General features: G+C 34.0%; 1 long non-coding RNA gene across 1 annotated transcript; it reads left to right on the forward strand.

Annotated features, from left to right (window-relative positions):
- The first annotated feature begins 9,081 nt into the window (after positions 1 to 9,081).
- LOC149168029 (uncharacterized) lies at positions 9,082 to 11,010 on the forward strand. The gene is made up of 4 exons (XR_016260593.1): positions 9,082 to 9,210; positions 9,339 to 9,498; positions 10,449 to 10,487; positions 10,600 to 11,010. It is a non-coding gene; the product is annotated as an uncharacterized LOC149168029 (long non-coding RNA).
- The last annotated feature ends 3,087 nt before the right edge of the window (positions 11,011 to 14,097 follow it).

The following is a 14,097-nucleotide window of genomic DNA, read 5'->3' on the forward strand; positions in this document are numbered from 1 at the left end:
GAGTAGGGGATTTTGGGTAGTGCTACTCAGTTCGGTTCTATTTTAGATATGTTCTTCATAGACTTGGAAAAAAGTTCATTCTGATAGAGAGAATTTGCTTTATGTCAGCGCAACTGATGAAACCACTATGTGTGGCTTAATGGCTTAGATGAAAGAATTTACAGAAAAGTGGATTGACTTGAGGCTGATGAAACCACTATGAGTGCCAAGGTATGAAGAACCCACCGAGAAATTTGCAAATTGATGAACCCACTAGCCAAGAGGTGGACACTCAGGTACTTTGAGGCTGATGACCCACTAGGTGTTGCCTTGGGGTTGAAGCACTAGTATTTGCCTTGATTGAATAACTACGTGGAAGGGTGATTCCCACACTCCCATGGTAGTTTGTTTATTGATGAACCTTACCAAAATTTGAAATAAGTCTCCTCTTGCTATTGAATTGTAAGTCCTTATGCTAGAAATAATCTCAAAGTTTAGGTTGATTAGGTTAGCAATCTCTATTATGTAGTAGCTGGGAGTTGTTGATAAAACCTAGCAGAAGTGAATTCCTGTTCCCTGTGTTTACTTCTAACTGGTTGGTGGGTAAAGTTGGGTTACTTTTGGAGGCCCTATTTTAGTCAAAAGTATTGATTTTACAATTTAAGCACTCCCCCTTAAGCTCCGAAATTTGGTTGGGGGGTGACTACTACAAGAAAGGCTAGGTTGTAGTGTGTCTAAGGTTGGGTGGAGAATTGAAGTTTCATTCTGAGTTTCCAGGCTTTGGATACAAGATAATTATTTATTACATTTATATGTACAAGTGAATTCCTATTAATACATATTGTGTTGATATATGTTACATGAATGTATGAAAATTGGTTTCATGAATGATTTGGAGTGTTGATATCTTGAGTATTGATTATGTTGAGTAAATTACTTGAATGTTAATCGTATATGTGTTATTTGGTTCATGTATGTTGATTCCCTAGTCAATCCTCTGAGTAATCACGTATTAAGTGCATGCACTAGTGCTGAAGAATGGTATAATTCTGATTTGTCTATGCAATAGTGCTCAATATGATTGATGTGTCAGTGATTTTATATGCATGTTGGTTATGAGGTTTAAGTATCATGTTAGACGTGAAGGATATGTATCCGTTGTATGAAAATAAATGTGATTCATGTAGTTTCTATGAGAATGTTGGATTCCTATATAATTTCTTGAAGGATGGTTGAATTCTTGTATGTGTTGCGTGAGCATGAATCTCTATGTTCCTTTTATTAAATTGATGAGTATGATCTATTGACCCGTTTCCTATTTGTATACTTTGTATAGGTGAGTTGTTTTAAATTAAAAAAGAAATGCATACATCTATATGTTGTGGTTGGGAGGCTGGACTGAATTCCTGTGATTCTAAGAAGTACACTCAAATTGCATGTTCTCTGTGTATTTTATTAGGTAAGTAATAGCCCGAGTTTTTGTTGTCATCCCAACAAATTTTGGGAGTAAGCTCATTTATGCCCTTTAGCTTAACTGATAATTTGAGTTTATCATTGGATGACTTCCATACTTAAGGGGCACTGGAAAGGGTTTGTGAGATTCATATTTCAATTCTTGATGTCATAAATGGAAAGTTTTATCTCTTTACAAGTAGCCAGATTTGATATGGTTTTGTCTTGTGTGACATTAGAAATAAAATCGAAAAAAAATCTAAGTATAAATGATCACAAAATAGGATGAATTCACCTGTGGGACTAGGTAGGTTGGGTTCAGGTAGGTTAGTTGAACTATTGAACTCATAATGAGTGAAGCTTGAGTACAGGAGTGCAAGGCAAGTAGTTAGGTGGGGCCCTAGTCGGGAGTCGGGCTAGTTAGCTTGAAAGCCAGGGTCCACATACCAAGTGGAGTGCCACATGGAGGTTAAGGATGACATGGGAGAATTTAGTGTTTTGCATTCAAATGGTCATATATTTTGATATAAGAGTTAGATTGAAGCAAATTTTATATCGTTGGATAGGGCTCAACGAGAAAAATGCCATTACAACTTTTTAGGGAGTTGAAAAAAGATCAAAAATAAAATTTATGACCCCATTTCTATGATGGGACTATGGAGGTTGGGGCAACACATAGTAGTTACCTCCTTCCACTCTTAGTAAGGGCTAGGCATAGTAGGGGGTATGTTACAATTAAAGTTTGAAGTGAAGTGATGAATTTGCCTAAGGAATATGCCAATGTGACATGTGACCATGACCAAGGGTGGCTATCACCAAAAAGAAAGATTATGCATGATATTGACTTGAATTTGGGTGTGAGTTTTTCTCTTCTTCATAATACTAGTTATTTGTAATTTAAAAGTTCACTGCACCCATACAAATTTTATTGCATTTAGCAAATAGCTATACTTGGATTATGAAGAAACCAAAAATGAATCTGCAATACTAATATGTATGTAAAGTCAAATTTACATGCTCAAAAACTTGCTTGTATATATCCTTACATATTGGTTTAAAAATAATATAATTTGTTAAGACATAAAATAAAAGAAAATAAACCAATTGGATCTTTAAGGATTTGAATGGGGACTAGAAATTGATTTCTATTGGGTCACTTTTGGAGGGTTTGTTTGAAAGTGTTCAAGGTGGTCAAGAGGGGGTGGAAGATTAATGTGGTTTGAGATGCACATAGCAATTTGTGGAGGGAAATGATAGAGTCGCCAAGCTCCATGAATTTTATCCACATAATATACATGGTAAAACATGATTCATGTTCCCTATCTCAAAAAGTGAGATGCTTGTTAGTTTCTAAATTGAATTGTTCTTGGTCGTTGTTGGCTTTTGAGGTATGCTCTTCAAACCAAGTTTTCCCATATCTCCCATACTAAGTCTAAGCAGGTTACATCATCATCAATCTTTTCAGTGCCTTTGTCACAACGTAAAAGTCACCTCTTCATCCTTATAATTTCTCCATACATATGTAGCAACAACAATGGACCATGGGAAGGGGTTTTACTTGAAAAACATTGTCCATGTCATAGGGAGAGACCTTGAAGTCACCTAGAAGTTCCAAATAGCCCAAAATCAACAATACGACATAGAGAACCTATAAGTACATGTAGAGATGATAATACCAAGAGGTGGAGAAATCCAAAATTGCTACTTAAACTCATCCATGTTGAAATTTCCAAGGAAATAAAAGGCAAGGATCAATAACAAATTTATCCACCATGATTTACATGTAGCAAGTCTGGGAGATTTAATATTGTTCATAATGCACTAACACAATATCATGCTCTAACATCATTTTTAACATCACCTCCAAGTGCATTTTTTGGACAAAAATTTATAGTTAAGATGGTACAAAACACAATGCTACAAGGGGTGTTGACAACTTGTCATATATTTTGATATGCACTCTATAAGGCATTGTCTTAGCAATGAAAAATACAATGCAAAAAGTTAGTCTACATCAATTTCGTGTTAGTTTACATCACATACAATTGTGAAAACACCTTTAAAAGTCACTTTGATATTGATTTTATGTTAAACTTGTATAAATTGTGTCACATTAAAGTCACCATGTGCCAATATGGACATTGATATTTCATAATGGGAAACCATATTTATGTTGTATGTGCATCAAAATATGGAAGTTTTCAATCCATTTTGCATCATATTTGCATCTTTTGAGTGTTATATCACACAAATCATGTGTCGTATAACTCTCAAGTCTCCATCATCCCTTTTACATCATATTAAATCATATTAGAGTCGTTTTGCATCAAATTATCATCGTGTATGCATCAAAATTGCATCATTTTAGCATTATAGTCAAGTGGTATAAGATTATTAATAATGTAATTATTTATAATATTATAACTATCACTGTATATTTTATTATTTTTATTTAACTATATATATATTTTTAATTTAATTATTAACCACGATAACAATAATATTATTATTTTTACTATTATCATTTTACTGAAGCATTCAATTGAATAAGTTTAACTTAAGACATCTAATGCTTTTAGCTCTTTAAGTATTGCAATTTATACCAAGGTTGGATTTAAGTCTTGTTATGTTATTTCTCTACAACATTTGGGAAAATCTAACATCAAGATCACTTCCCAAGACAAATCGTTGCGATATTGAACTTAGTGTCTCACTTAATACTGCAAAAATTATTTTCAGATTTATCTTTGTTTAAGGTTTTGACACTATTTACATTGTTAAAATTTTGTACATGAGTACATTGCACCACTTCTGATGATATCTATGCTTAATAAGTAGTCCACATTCTCATATCACATAATATTTTGTATATTTTTAGAATTGGTAATGAGGGTATGATCGTTTTCAACGGTTAATAGTTATATGTATACCTTGATTGCACAAATTTTGTGCAGTGTTTAAGATATAAGACATCTTAACCATGTCCTCGAGTGAAGTGATGCAATAACTAATGAAGCATCATGGTATTAAAGTGTAACATAATACTAGTTGTGAGCTTGCCAAGAGGATTCAATGTTATTACTATCACAAAATTAATAGTTTTTATCAATGATCTGAATGGATCACTCAATAAGAATTCACATCTAATCCTTGACATGTTATAAATCTATGGTAATGTCTTTTTCAATGGTGTCTTCCAATGTTTAGTATGACATTATATCTCATTTCTATCACACTTTTACATGGCCTTAACTACCACTTGTTAATTGTGGAATACAAGAAACAAACTATGGACATGAAACTGGCACCATTACATTACTTGACACGTTGCTAAGTATATAATTGAATGGTGAATGTTTGGGTTGAAAATGGTGGTAACTTTCATTAAATTGACTTCAAGCTAATATTTGTGTGGTGACGTTTCCTCATTTATGAGCTTCATATATAGCATAGTTCATATCCTAAAAACTTGTTTTACATGTTACCTTTTGACTACCATAAAACATAAATGAGATTGAGGAACTTTAGTTTCTTAGCATATTTGGGCACATAAGTGTCACCTCAAATCTATAGCGGCTTTTCCACATTGTTCATCACTATCCACATCTTGGTTCTTTGGTCAAATTTTGTTATTTTTGATGTTGACGAATGTCCTTTAAACTAATCGCTACTTATGAATTTGGAAAGTCTTGATCATAGTGCATGCTTGTTCCTAAGTACTGTTGTTTTAAATAGGGTAACATGTTTGACGCACGTGTTGGGTTCATGATATTGTTTGGAAATGTAGCTTGTGATATATATTTTTCTTGATCTAAGCTATTTCTCATGTGACAATGCCACTCTTGTTAAATTTTTGCTATCATAAAACAAAGTAATTTTAGGACACAATGATGATGTTAGTGATGAATAATGACATATCAATATTTTTGCAAAACATAATCATTGGTTTTAATCCTCTTTGAATTTCATGGTACAAATTAAATACTTGTGAATTGTTCATTGATCACTAGGCACTATTTGTCTAAGTTAAGCATATATTATGCTTGTTCTAACAATTTGACATATTATTCACACATAATAGAGTCTTTCCCTATATCTTCTAGAGTGTCAGTGTCATTGACAAAGTCTTTTTATCAAGTCAATTTAGACGAGCCTACCCTCTTTACTACATGACACATTCAGGTGGATATTGGTGGGCACCCACCTATTCCACTTGGCTCACAACATAATTTCCTATCAGTTTCTTATTTTTAGCACAATTTCTTATTTCAGTAATTTTCTATTTTGGGAAACTTTTAGGTCTTGAAATATCGAAGCCGTTTTGAGGCCCTAAACAACGTTTTTTGGGAAACAGGAAAATGTGAGTCCTTGGTTGATTTTTGTAGTTGAAATTTGTTGACCTTAGATAGACATTTCTAATAGGTTATTGTACATTCCAAATAAAGATCGTATTCCAAGGTTACAACCTTATGAAGTTGAAATTCCAAATTACCCCGTTGAGGCCCATAAGCCTCTGGTGCTTCATCTCCTAGGGTTAGGGTTTTGAATGTTTAGGGTTTATCAATGTATCTTCATGGTAAAAAGGCCCCAGAGCCTCATTTAAAACAATTTAATAGGTGCATACACATCACATCTCTTCTCAATGATTAGTTGCCACCATTTGATCTATTTTGTTTTCTTTATGCATGTAAACAATTTTAACATTTCTATTTATTAATTGAATTTTAGTTTCGTTGTACCTTTGTGTTTCTATTTGAAATTTTATTTCATTTCATTCCTTCATAAATCTAGATCAATGGTATTAGAGCGGTTTTCTCTTTCTATGTTTTGATGTGCATGTCTCTAATGAGGTTGGGGTATAAGGAGTTGGGACTCAAATTTCTTGAGCCCTTGCAAGATTATGCTTTCCAACCCCGATGACCTCCCATGACAAAGGAAAATAAAGACGAGGGGGTAGGAGATCCTATCAAATTGTTTCTCGAAGAAGCCCTTGAGTGACAAGGGAATGAGATGATGGATAATTTTTCTTAGATCCTCCAACAGATACAAATAAGTGACGCATCTTCATCTAGTAGCCACTTCAGAGGCATCACCCCCTTTAAGGTACATGCTAATTTTAACATTCCTATATTTGGAGGCTAGATATATGCAAATGCTCTAGACAAATGGTTAAATCTACTGGAAGTATATTGTTTAGTCCATAATTTTTCGTATAGAGAAATGATTACTTTTGCACTCCTTAAGGTTGTCTCCCATGTCAAGGACTGGTGGGAAACTTACTACGAGAAAACAATCGGGGAGGAATCTCCATTATTTTCAGTGACACCCTCTTAGGAATCTTTCCAAAATGTTATAAAGGAACATTATTACCCTATTGGAAGCTATGCAGGCAAGTCCATAAAATGGACCACAGTATGACAGGAAAAGGACTAAGAAGTGACAGAGTTCACAAATATCTTTCATACCCTCTGCACAGAGATGGGTATCAAGGACTCTAAGTGACATTTGGTGCTCAAGTATTGTGGTTGTATACACAAATACATCCAGGAAGAAATGGAGTTCTTGGACTTCTCCTCACTTGGTGCAGCATACTAATTTGTTGTCAAGATAGAGAAAAAAATTAAACAAAAGAAGCGAGACTTTGGATCTATGAATCTGAATGATGGAAAAGGCACCCCAAAAGTGTAGAACAAAGGACAGAGCCAAGGTGGAACACCATAAGATAACCCGTTGAAGTTGTAGGCAAAGAATATTAATGGAAAGACAGAGAAAGACACGAGAAAGTGGTGTGAGTTCCATAAGAGCCCCACTCACAACACAAATGAATGTCGTGCAAAGCAGTAACTAGTGGCCAAGCTGAAAGCTTCATAGTCATACGCATGTTCGAATTTTGAGCCAAAACCTCACAAGGGGAAACAAATCATTGATGCAAAACCCAACACCACCATTGCCACCACCATAGTCAAGCAAAGTGAGCCCGAAGATTGGGGGAGTGTGAGCATATCTTCAACTCACAGATATGGATGAAGGGAGCTCCATTACAGTTCATTGTCGATAGTGGAAATAAAAATAACCTCATCTTAGTAGAGGTTGTTAAGTGGTTGGTCCTAGTAACCACACCACACCCATATCCATACACCATTGAGTGGCTCCATCAAGGATGAGATCTCCACGTCAATCAACAATGTTACCTACACTACAACATCAAGCATTTCACGAAAAAGGTATTATGTGATGTTGATCCCCTTAAATTTTGTGATGTTTTATTAGGCCAACCATACTTGTGGAGGTGTCATGTTGTCTATGAGTCCAAACCTTGTAATGTTATTATTACTTTGAGTGGAAATTTACTATAGAGTATACCAGAGGTAGCCTTGCCTACAACCATTTTTTTCATCTCTACTAAGCAATGCAGTAAGATCATCTCCCAGGCTGGGAAATATGTTTCTTTCTAATTCACTCTCAAAGTAAGGGGAATATCATGGCCACATCCATGGCCTTTGGAAAGGGCTCCTCTACACAAAAAAAGCAAGTGGATAAAGTCATGGAAGAGTATAGGGACATATTCTCCTCACCAATGAGGGTACATTTGCACTGTAAGGCCAAACATTTGATCGATTTGACCCCCAACACACCTCTACCTAATGTTCTAATCTACTGTCGCTCTGTACTAGAAAACAAAGAAATCAAGCGGTAGATCTAGGAGTTGCTACAAAAAGGATGCATTCGACCAAGTTCCTCACCATGTGGGAGACTAATTGTATTCATACAGAAGAAAAATGAACATGGTTTAATTTCTTTCACACATAGATTAAACAAAAAACAAAAAACAATAATTTGTTTACTAGACAAAAGATTCTTTCTTTTCTCGACATGATCTTCTTTGACATTGATGAAAATTGGACATTCTAGGGTTTTTTTTTTCTAATTCTTGTGGTCTCTAAAAAACATATATTCTTAGATCATTTATACTTTTCATGAGAGTGTTTTTCTATTCAACCTAATATTTCCCTTCTATTCCATGTAAAAATGATTCTTATATCATTTATACTTTTCATGATTTGGAATTTACCCACTATTTTATTTGTAGTCCATTACACATAGCATGAAAAACCACTAACTTCTAATACTGAAATATGGATCCTTAATCTATATGAATTAGATATTGGAATATACTATTAACTTTTGGGCATATAACTCTACACTTATAGCATTAGTTTCCTAGATTTAATAACACACTATCATTTAAGTAGTTCCATGCAATGGTTAATAAGACCTTGCCTTGGCTTGTTAACATCGTATTAATGTTACAATGTCATATGAATGGCTCGACTCCTTTTATTGTTTTAAATGTGGTACAATGTTTGAGCTTATGGTTCAACATATTATGATAAGGTTTATATAACATACTCAGGATTCCTCTAGATTGTTCCACACAGACATGTGACATTAGCTGGAGCCACCAAGTGTGGTACCATTGACCTAACAGATCAACATTGTAGATTAGTTCCACCCATAATCAACGGTGACCGAAGCGTTTAGGGTCTCTTGAGGACTTAATGACCTCTTCCTATTTACCCAACCTCATTTATTTTGTATTTTCTTTTGCCATTTATTCTGCTTGGCAACTAATGTGCCAGGGTAGTTTATTTTTCTTTGTTACTGTCACATAGTTTACTTATGTTGCTTTTATAAGAACTTGAACTTAGTTCAGTGCTAATGGTTTCTCATTTGTGTGGGAAAATGTCTCGTTTCAGCTTGCCAAAGTCTTTCAGGAAGGTAAATGATTTTGGATTTATGTCAGTTTTTTTCCTATTACTTACCTATTCTTTATTCACAGTATATAATTGATGCTTTTTTCTTTTGAGATCTCTAACATTTAACTAGTTTATTTTGTTGGTTATTAGAACCTCTCCCCTTCTCCTTCAAAGATTTTGGATTAGCGTTATTCCTTAAACCCTAGCAATTGATTGTTTCCATGGGTATTGCTCTGCTCCAGTTCGAATTCTTGGAAATAGCCATAAGGGTTATTTTACCCTTTACGTCTCCTGCACAAATATTCTTGAGGTGAAATTCTTATCCTGTATTCTATAACTCTCGGTCTTCAAACTGTTGAAACGATGGCAATGTAGAGCCATGCCAGTACTTACTGATTTGCATAGGTTTGCTTTTCTGGTTTTTGTGCACGAAAAATGGTGTTTGTAACTCTTCAATACTCTCTTTGTTATTTTGTTTAACTCATTCCTAGTTCCTTTTAGAACTCTTATGCATTAATGTTATTTGAAGAAATCCTAGTGTCTTATGGGTTCTTGGGTTTTTATGCGGCCCAATCCTCTTAAATTTTTTGTTGATAAAGATTCTTCCTTTAAATCTTTGTGTCTCATAATGAAACATTGTTGGGGTAAGTAGGTTTTTTTTTTTTTTTTTTTTTTTTTTTTTTTTTTTCTTTGTGCTTTTATAGTTTTATATATAGCGCTCTCTGTAATTTTTCTCATAATATGGCTCGTGTTTAGGGTTTATTCCCTTAGCTTGTTTTCAATACTTTTCAATTCAAAAATTTTTAATGGAAGATGCTGGCCATATAGAGCCACTCCTCTGTCAGTTCAAATTTCATTTTATCTTGTTTCCTGAAGAATCATCATAGAGTTTGGTAGTCTTGTTCTTATTTTATGAAGTTTTCCCTTTGTACCCTAACTAGGTCGCTTTGTTGAACACGTAACCTGTCAAGGTGTTATCACACGATATGGTAGTTTTGGGAATTTTGCCCTAAGGCATAAATATCAAGTATTTATGGTAGTTACTCAACATTTTATCATATTTCTAAACATATGTAAAAACCTATATTAAGTCTCTTCATTGATTTCCATTATGTTACTTACTTCCATTATATGTTACTTACTGTAGATTGCACTTTTTTAATTATCATTGGAATTGAAAAGTGCAAATGTTTGTGCTTTGGGCATGTTTCTTTATAGTTTTATTTATGTTATGACTAACACTATATTTCCATTTCTAAGGTAGGAATATGACAGACATATAGAGTCATACATTATCAGGTAGTTTATCCATTCTTTTTAATATTGAATTTAACAAATTACCAAAATTTCTTCATTTTATCCTGTGTATCTCTATACAAACTCATTGATTCTACATATAATGGATCTGTAGGTACATAATTTGACACAACCAAAACATAACTTTATGATTCAATGTCTCAAAGTAACATGGTTTCACTCCAGCTAATTTGTCTTATTTAGCAAGTCAGAGGTCCCCACCTATTGGCTTTTGCATGGACGAAGTTTTTCTATCTGGAGACAAATTGCTCAGAATGATTGACTTTAGAGTTATAATCTAGTCAATTAGTTCTTTTGAAGCTTTACCAGGCACGTAGTTCCTTTGATACTGAGTTAATATTTGCCAGTGTTTAAGCCTTGTTTTGTATTAAGATAATTTCTCTTAATAAACTTGAACTTTTGTTCAATTTATAACTTTGTTGTAGAGGCAATACCTGTTTCTATATAGTCAAACTTCTTTCTACACTATTATAGAGTTTTCAAAACTCTATATGCATATATTGATATTGGGAAGATATCACAGTTATATAATTGATTTATTATATGTTTGTACCTGTATTCTTTCTATGTAGACATTTTATATGCAATAACAGATTGAAAGTTTCCAATACCACTTCAGTTTCATAAGTATTTTCCTTTGGTGTTTAATTTATCTTCGCTTTTTAAAATAATATATTTTCCATAATTTTCTATTCCATCCAACTGTACAATGGTAGGAGTGTTTGCTTATTTAATTCATTGGTTTTTGAACGTTACCGGTGTTTAGTGTTTCATTTTGTAATAAATTTGACTCGGTCTGATAAATCTCTCTCTCTCTCTTTATATATATAGAGAGAGATAGAGAGAGTCATTTATAGAGAGAGAGAGTCAACATATATTAACAAGAAATTTTTTTTTCTTACATGTTTAGCATTTGTATCATATAAAGCTATGCTTATGTAAACATATATGTCTATTTCGGTGTCTGCAATACCTAGTTTCATGTTAGTGACTAAACGTCATTTCTAGTTTTTCTTCGCTATCATGAATAACTTTTTCTCCTTGTAAATGGTTGCTTTACAACTCTAAAGCATTATTTTTTTTAATCCTATATTTTTTTGCTTTTTTTGCGGAACATAATATATTTATACCTATGCCTAAAATGAAAAATATATAAAAGATCAAAAAACTAATAAAAATAAATATATAATATCAAAAAAAATTTTATTTTTTTTTTTATAATAAAACCAATCATAACACATAAACAATTCATCTTTCTTTTCAAACAAATAAATTTACAGTTAGATATACCATTATGAGGCATTTTCTCTCTCTCTCTCTCTCTTTTTTGGCTCCTACAAAACTTGAAACTACAAATAGCAAATGTCCCCCCGATCATGCTAAGCTTGCAACATCTTTCTATCTTTCTTCCTTGCTTCTCTTTAGTCTCTTTATGCTCTCAGAATGAGACAAAAGCAAGTAGTAAATTTTCTTTTTTATCCCAACCCATCTACCACTCTTTTGGTGGTTATTAATTGCCTCCACCTCACCAACAGCTAGCAGGTAGTTATATGTTCATTAATGAGCTCTTGTTTCCCACACTTGAAGATAGGTCCCTATCTTCTAGGAAATAATTAATTGGCTGGTATCATAATTCCTCAATTAAATCTAATAATTAATATTAGATGCTTAGGTCTTACTAGTGGGTAATAACACTTCCACAATAAATTGCAAACTTTTTCTCTTTCATCCATTTTTATTTAACAATCAATTTTCCAGGTTTCTTTATTTACAAAAACAAAACATAATAATTGCAAATTTATAATTAGTTACTAATAGTTATAATTACTAATAATTAGATGTTCAATTGTCTTTCAAAGTGACATACTTTAACCAAAACTTCACCTATGCACATTTTAATTACAAAAATTTCAAGGCAAGAGGTATCACACTTGGACTCTCTGAATTGGTTATCGAGCACTGAACAAAATCATAGTTAGGAACAGATACCTGATTCCATGGATTGATGACCTTCTTAACCAACTCAAGGGGGCTAAGTACTTCAGAAAGATTGATTTGAAGTTCAGTTATCACCAAGTTCCAATAGAGTCCACATATGTATGGAAGACCACCTTTAAGTCTAAGGAGGGTCTCTTTGAGTGGTTGGTAATGCCCCTGCAATTTTTATGAGGATAATTGATGACGTTTTGGGACCTTTCAACAACTCATTCATGGTTGTATATCTAGATGATATTCTCATCTTCATCAAGGGTTAGGCAAAGCACGTGTAACATATTTGATAGGTCCACCAAACCTTATGACAATACAAGCTATGTGCCAACCTCGAGAAATGCTCCTTTGGCATGGACTAGGTCCAATATCTGGGCTACATAATTCATGATCAAGGTGTGCATGTGGATCCAACTAAGATCCAAGTCATTCAGGATTAACTGGCCCTCATGAGTCTAATAGAACTTCACATATTCTTAGACCTTGCTAATTTATATCGAAGATTTGTGTTGGGGTTCTCTCATAGCACTTGGGCCTTAAGTCAAGTTACTGAGGGCAGAGAAAAACCAAAGTTTTTTTGGTCTGAGGCACAACATAAGGCATTCATGAACTAAAATATTGCCTTTCTTGTGCACCAATCCTCACCTTTCCAAACTTGCAATAGCCATTTGAGATTGTTATATATGCCTTCGACTATGTTATTGGTGTAGTCCTCACTTAGCAAGGGCATTGAGTGCCCTATCATAGTGAGAAATTCTCTGATATTGTTCGAAGGAACCCCACCTATGATAAGGAAATGTACTATATTATGCAAGCCTACCGATAATGGAAACATTATATTATGGGGAAGGAGACGATCATCCACCCATATCACTGACCTCTTCAATTTATGCAAAAACAAGTGAAGTTACAAAATGATTGCCATCATAGATGGTCCACACATCTACAACAATTATATTTGAATGTTAAATACAAGAAAGGTAGCACCAATCACGTCGCAAAATACCTCATCTGGTACCCTATTATGGCACTAAGCATAATTCTCAACTTGTGTGGGCATGAGACCTATGGATGGCCGCAACTATATGACAACGAATCATAATTCGCTGCCACCTACAATGTGTTGGTGACTGGAAAATTATTTCTAGACTTCCACCTTCAGGATGGAATGTTGTGCTATCTGGGACATCTTTATATTCATTCAAGAAAGCGTGCCAAGATGATTTGGGGGATGCATTAATGTCGGGTCGTAGGACACTTTAGTGTGGATAAGACAACAACAATACTATAAAACTATTTTTATTGACCAAAACTATGGCAGGATGTTGGAAAATATATCATATCTTTCACTACCTACGTCATCACCAAACCAACCTTTAAGAAGTAAGGTCTATACGCCCCTCTACCTATTCCTAACCAACCTTGGGAATCGATCTTGATGGACTCTATGTATGGCCTTATATCTACTAAGCATGGCAATTACTATGTATTTGTAGTCATTGATAGATGTTCTAAGATGGCCATTTTGGCTGCCTGCAAGAAGAGTATCACAACAGAAGCCACTGCCAAGCTCTTCTTCGAACAGGTGTGGGTAACTTTTGGG

This window comes from Pinus tabuliformis, chromosome 5_1 (assembly GCF_031772625.1).
Source record: "Pinus tabuliformis cultivar Carrire ecotype Pingquan chromosome 5_1, CPIR1, whole genome shotgun sequence".
Lineage (NCBI taxonomy): Eukaryota > Viridiplantae > Streptophyta > Pinopsida > Pinales > Pinaceae > Pinus > Pinus tabuliformis.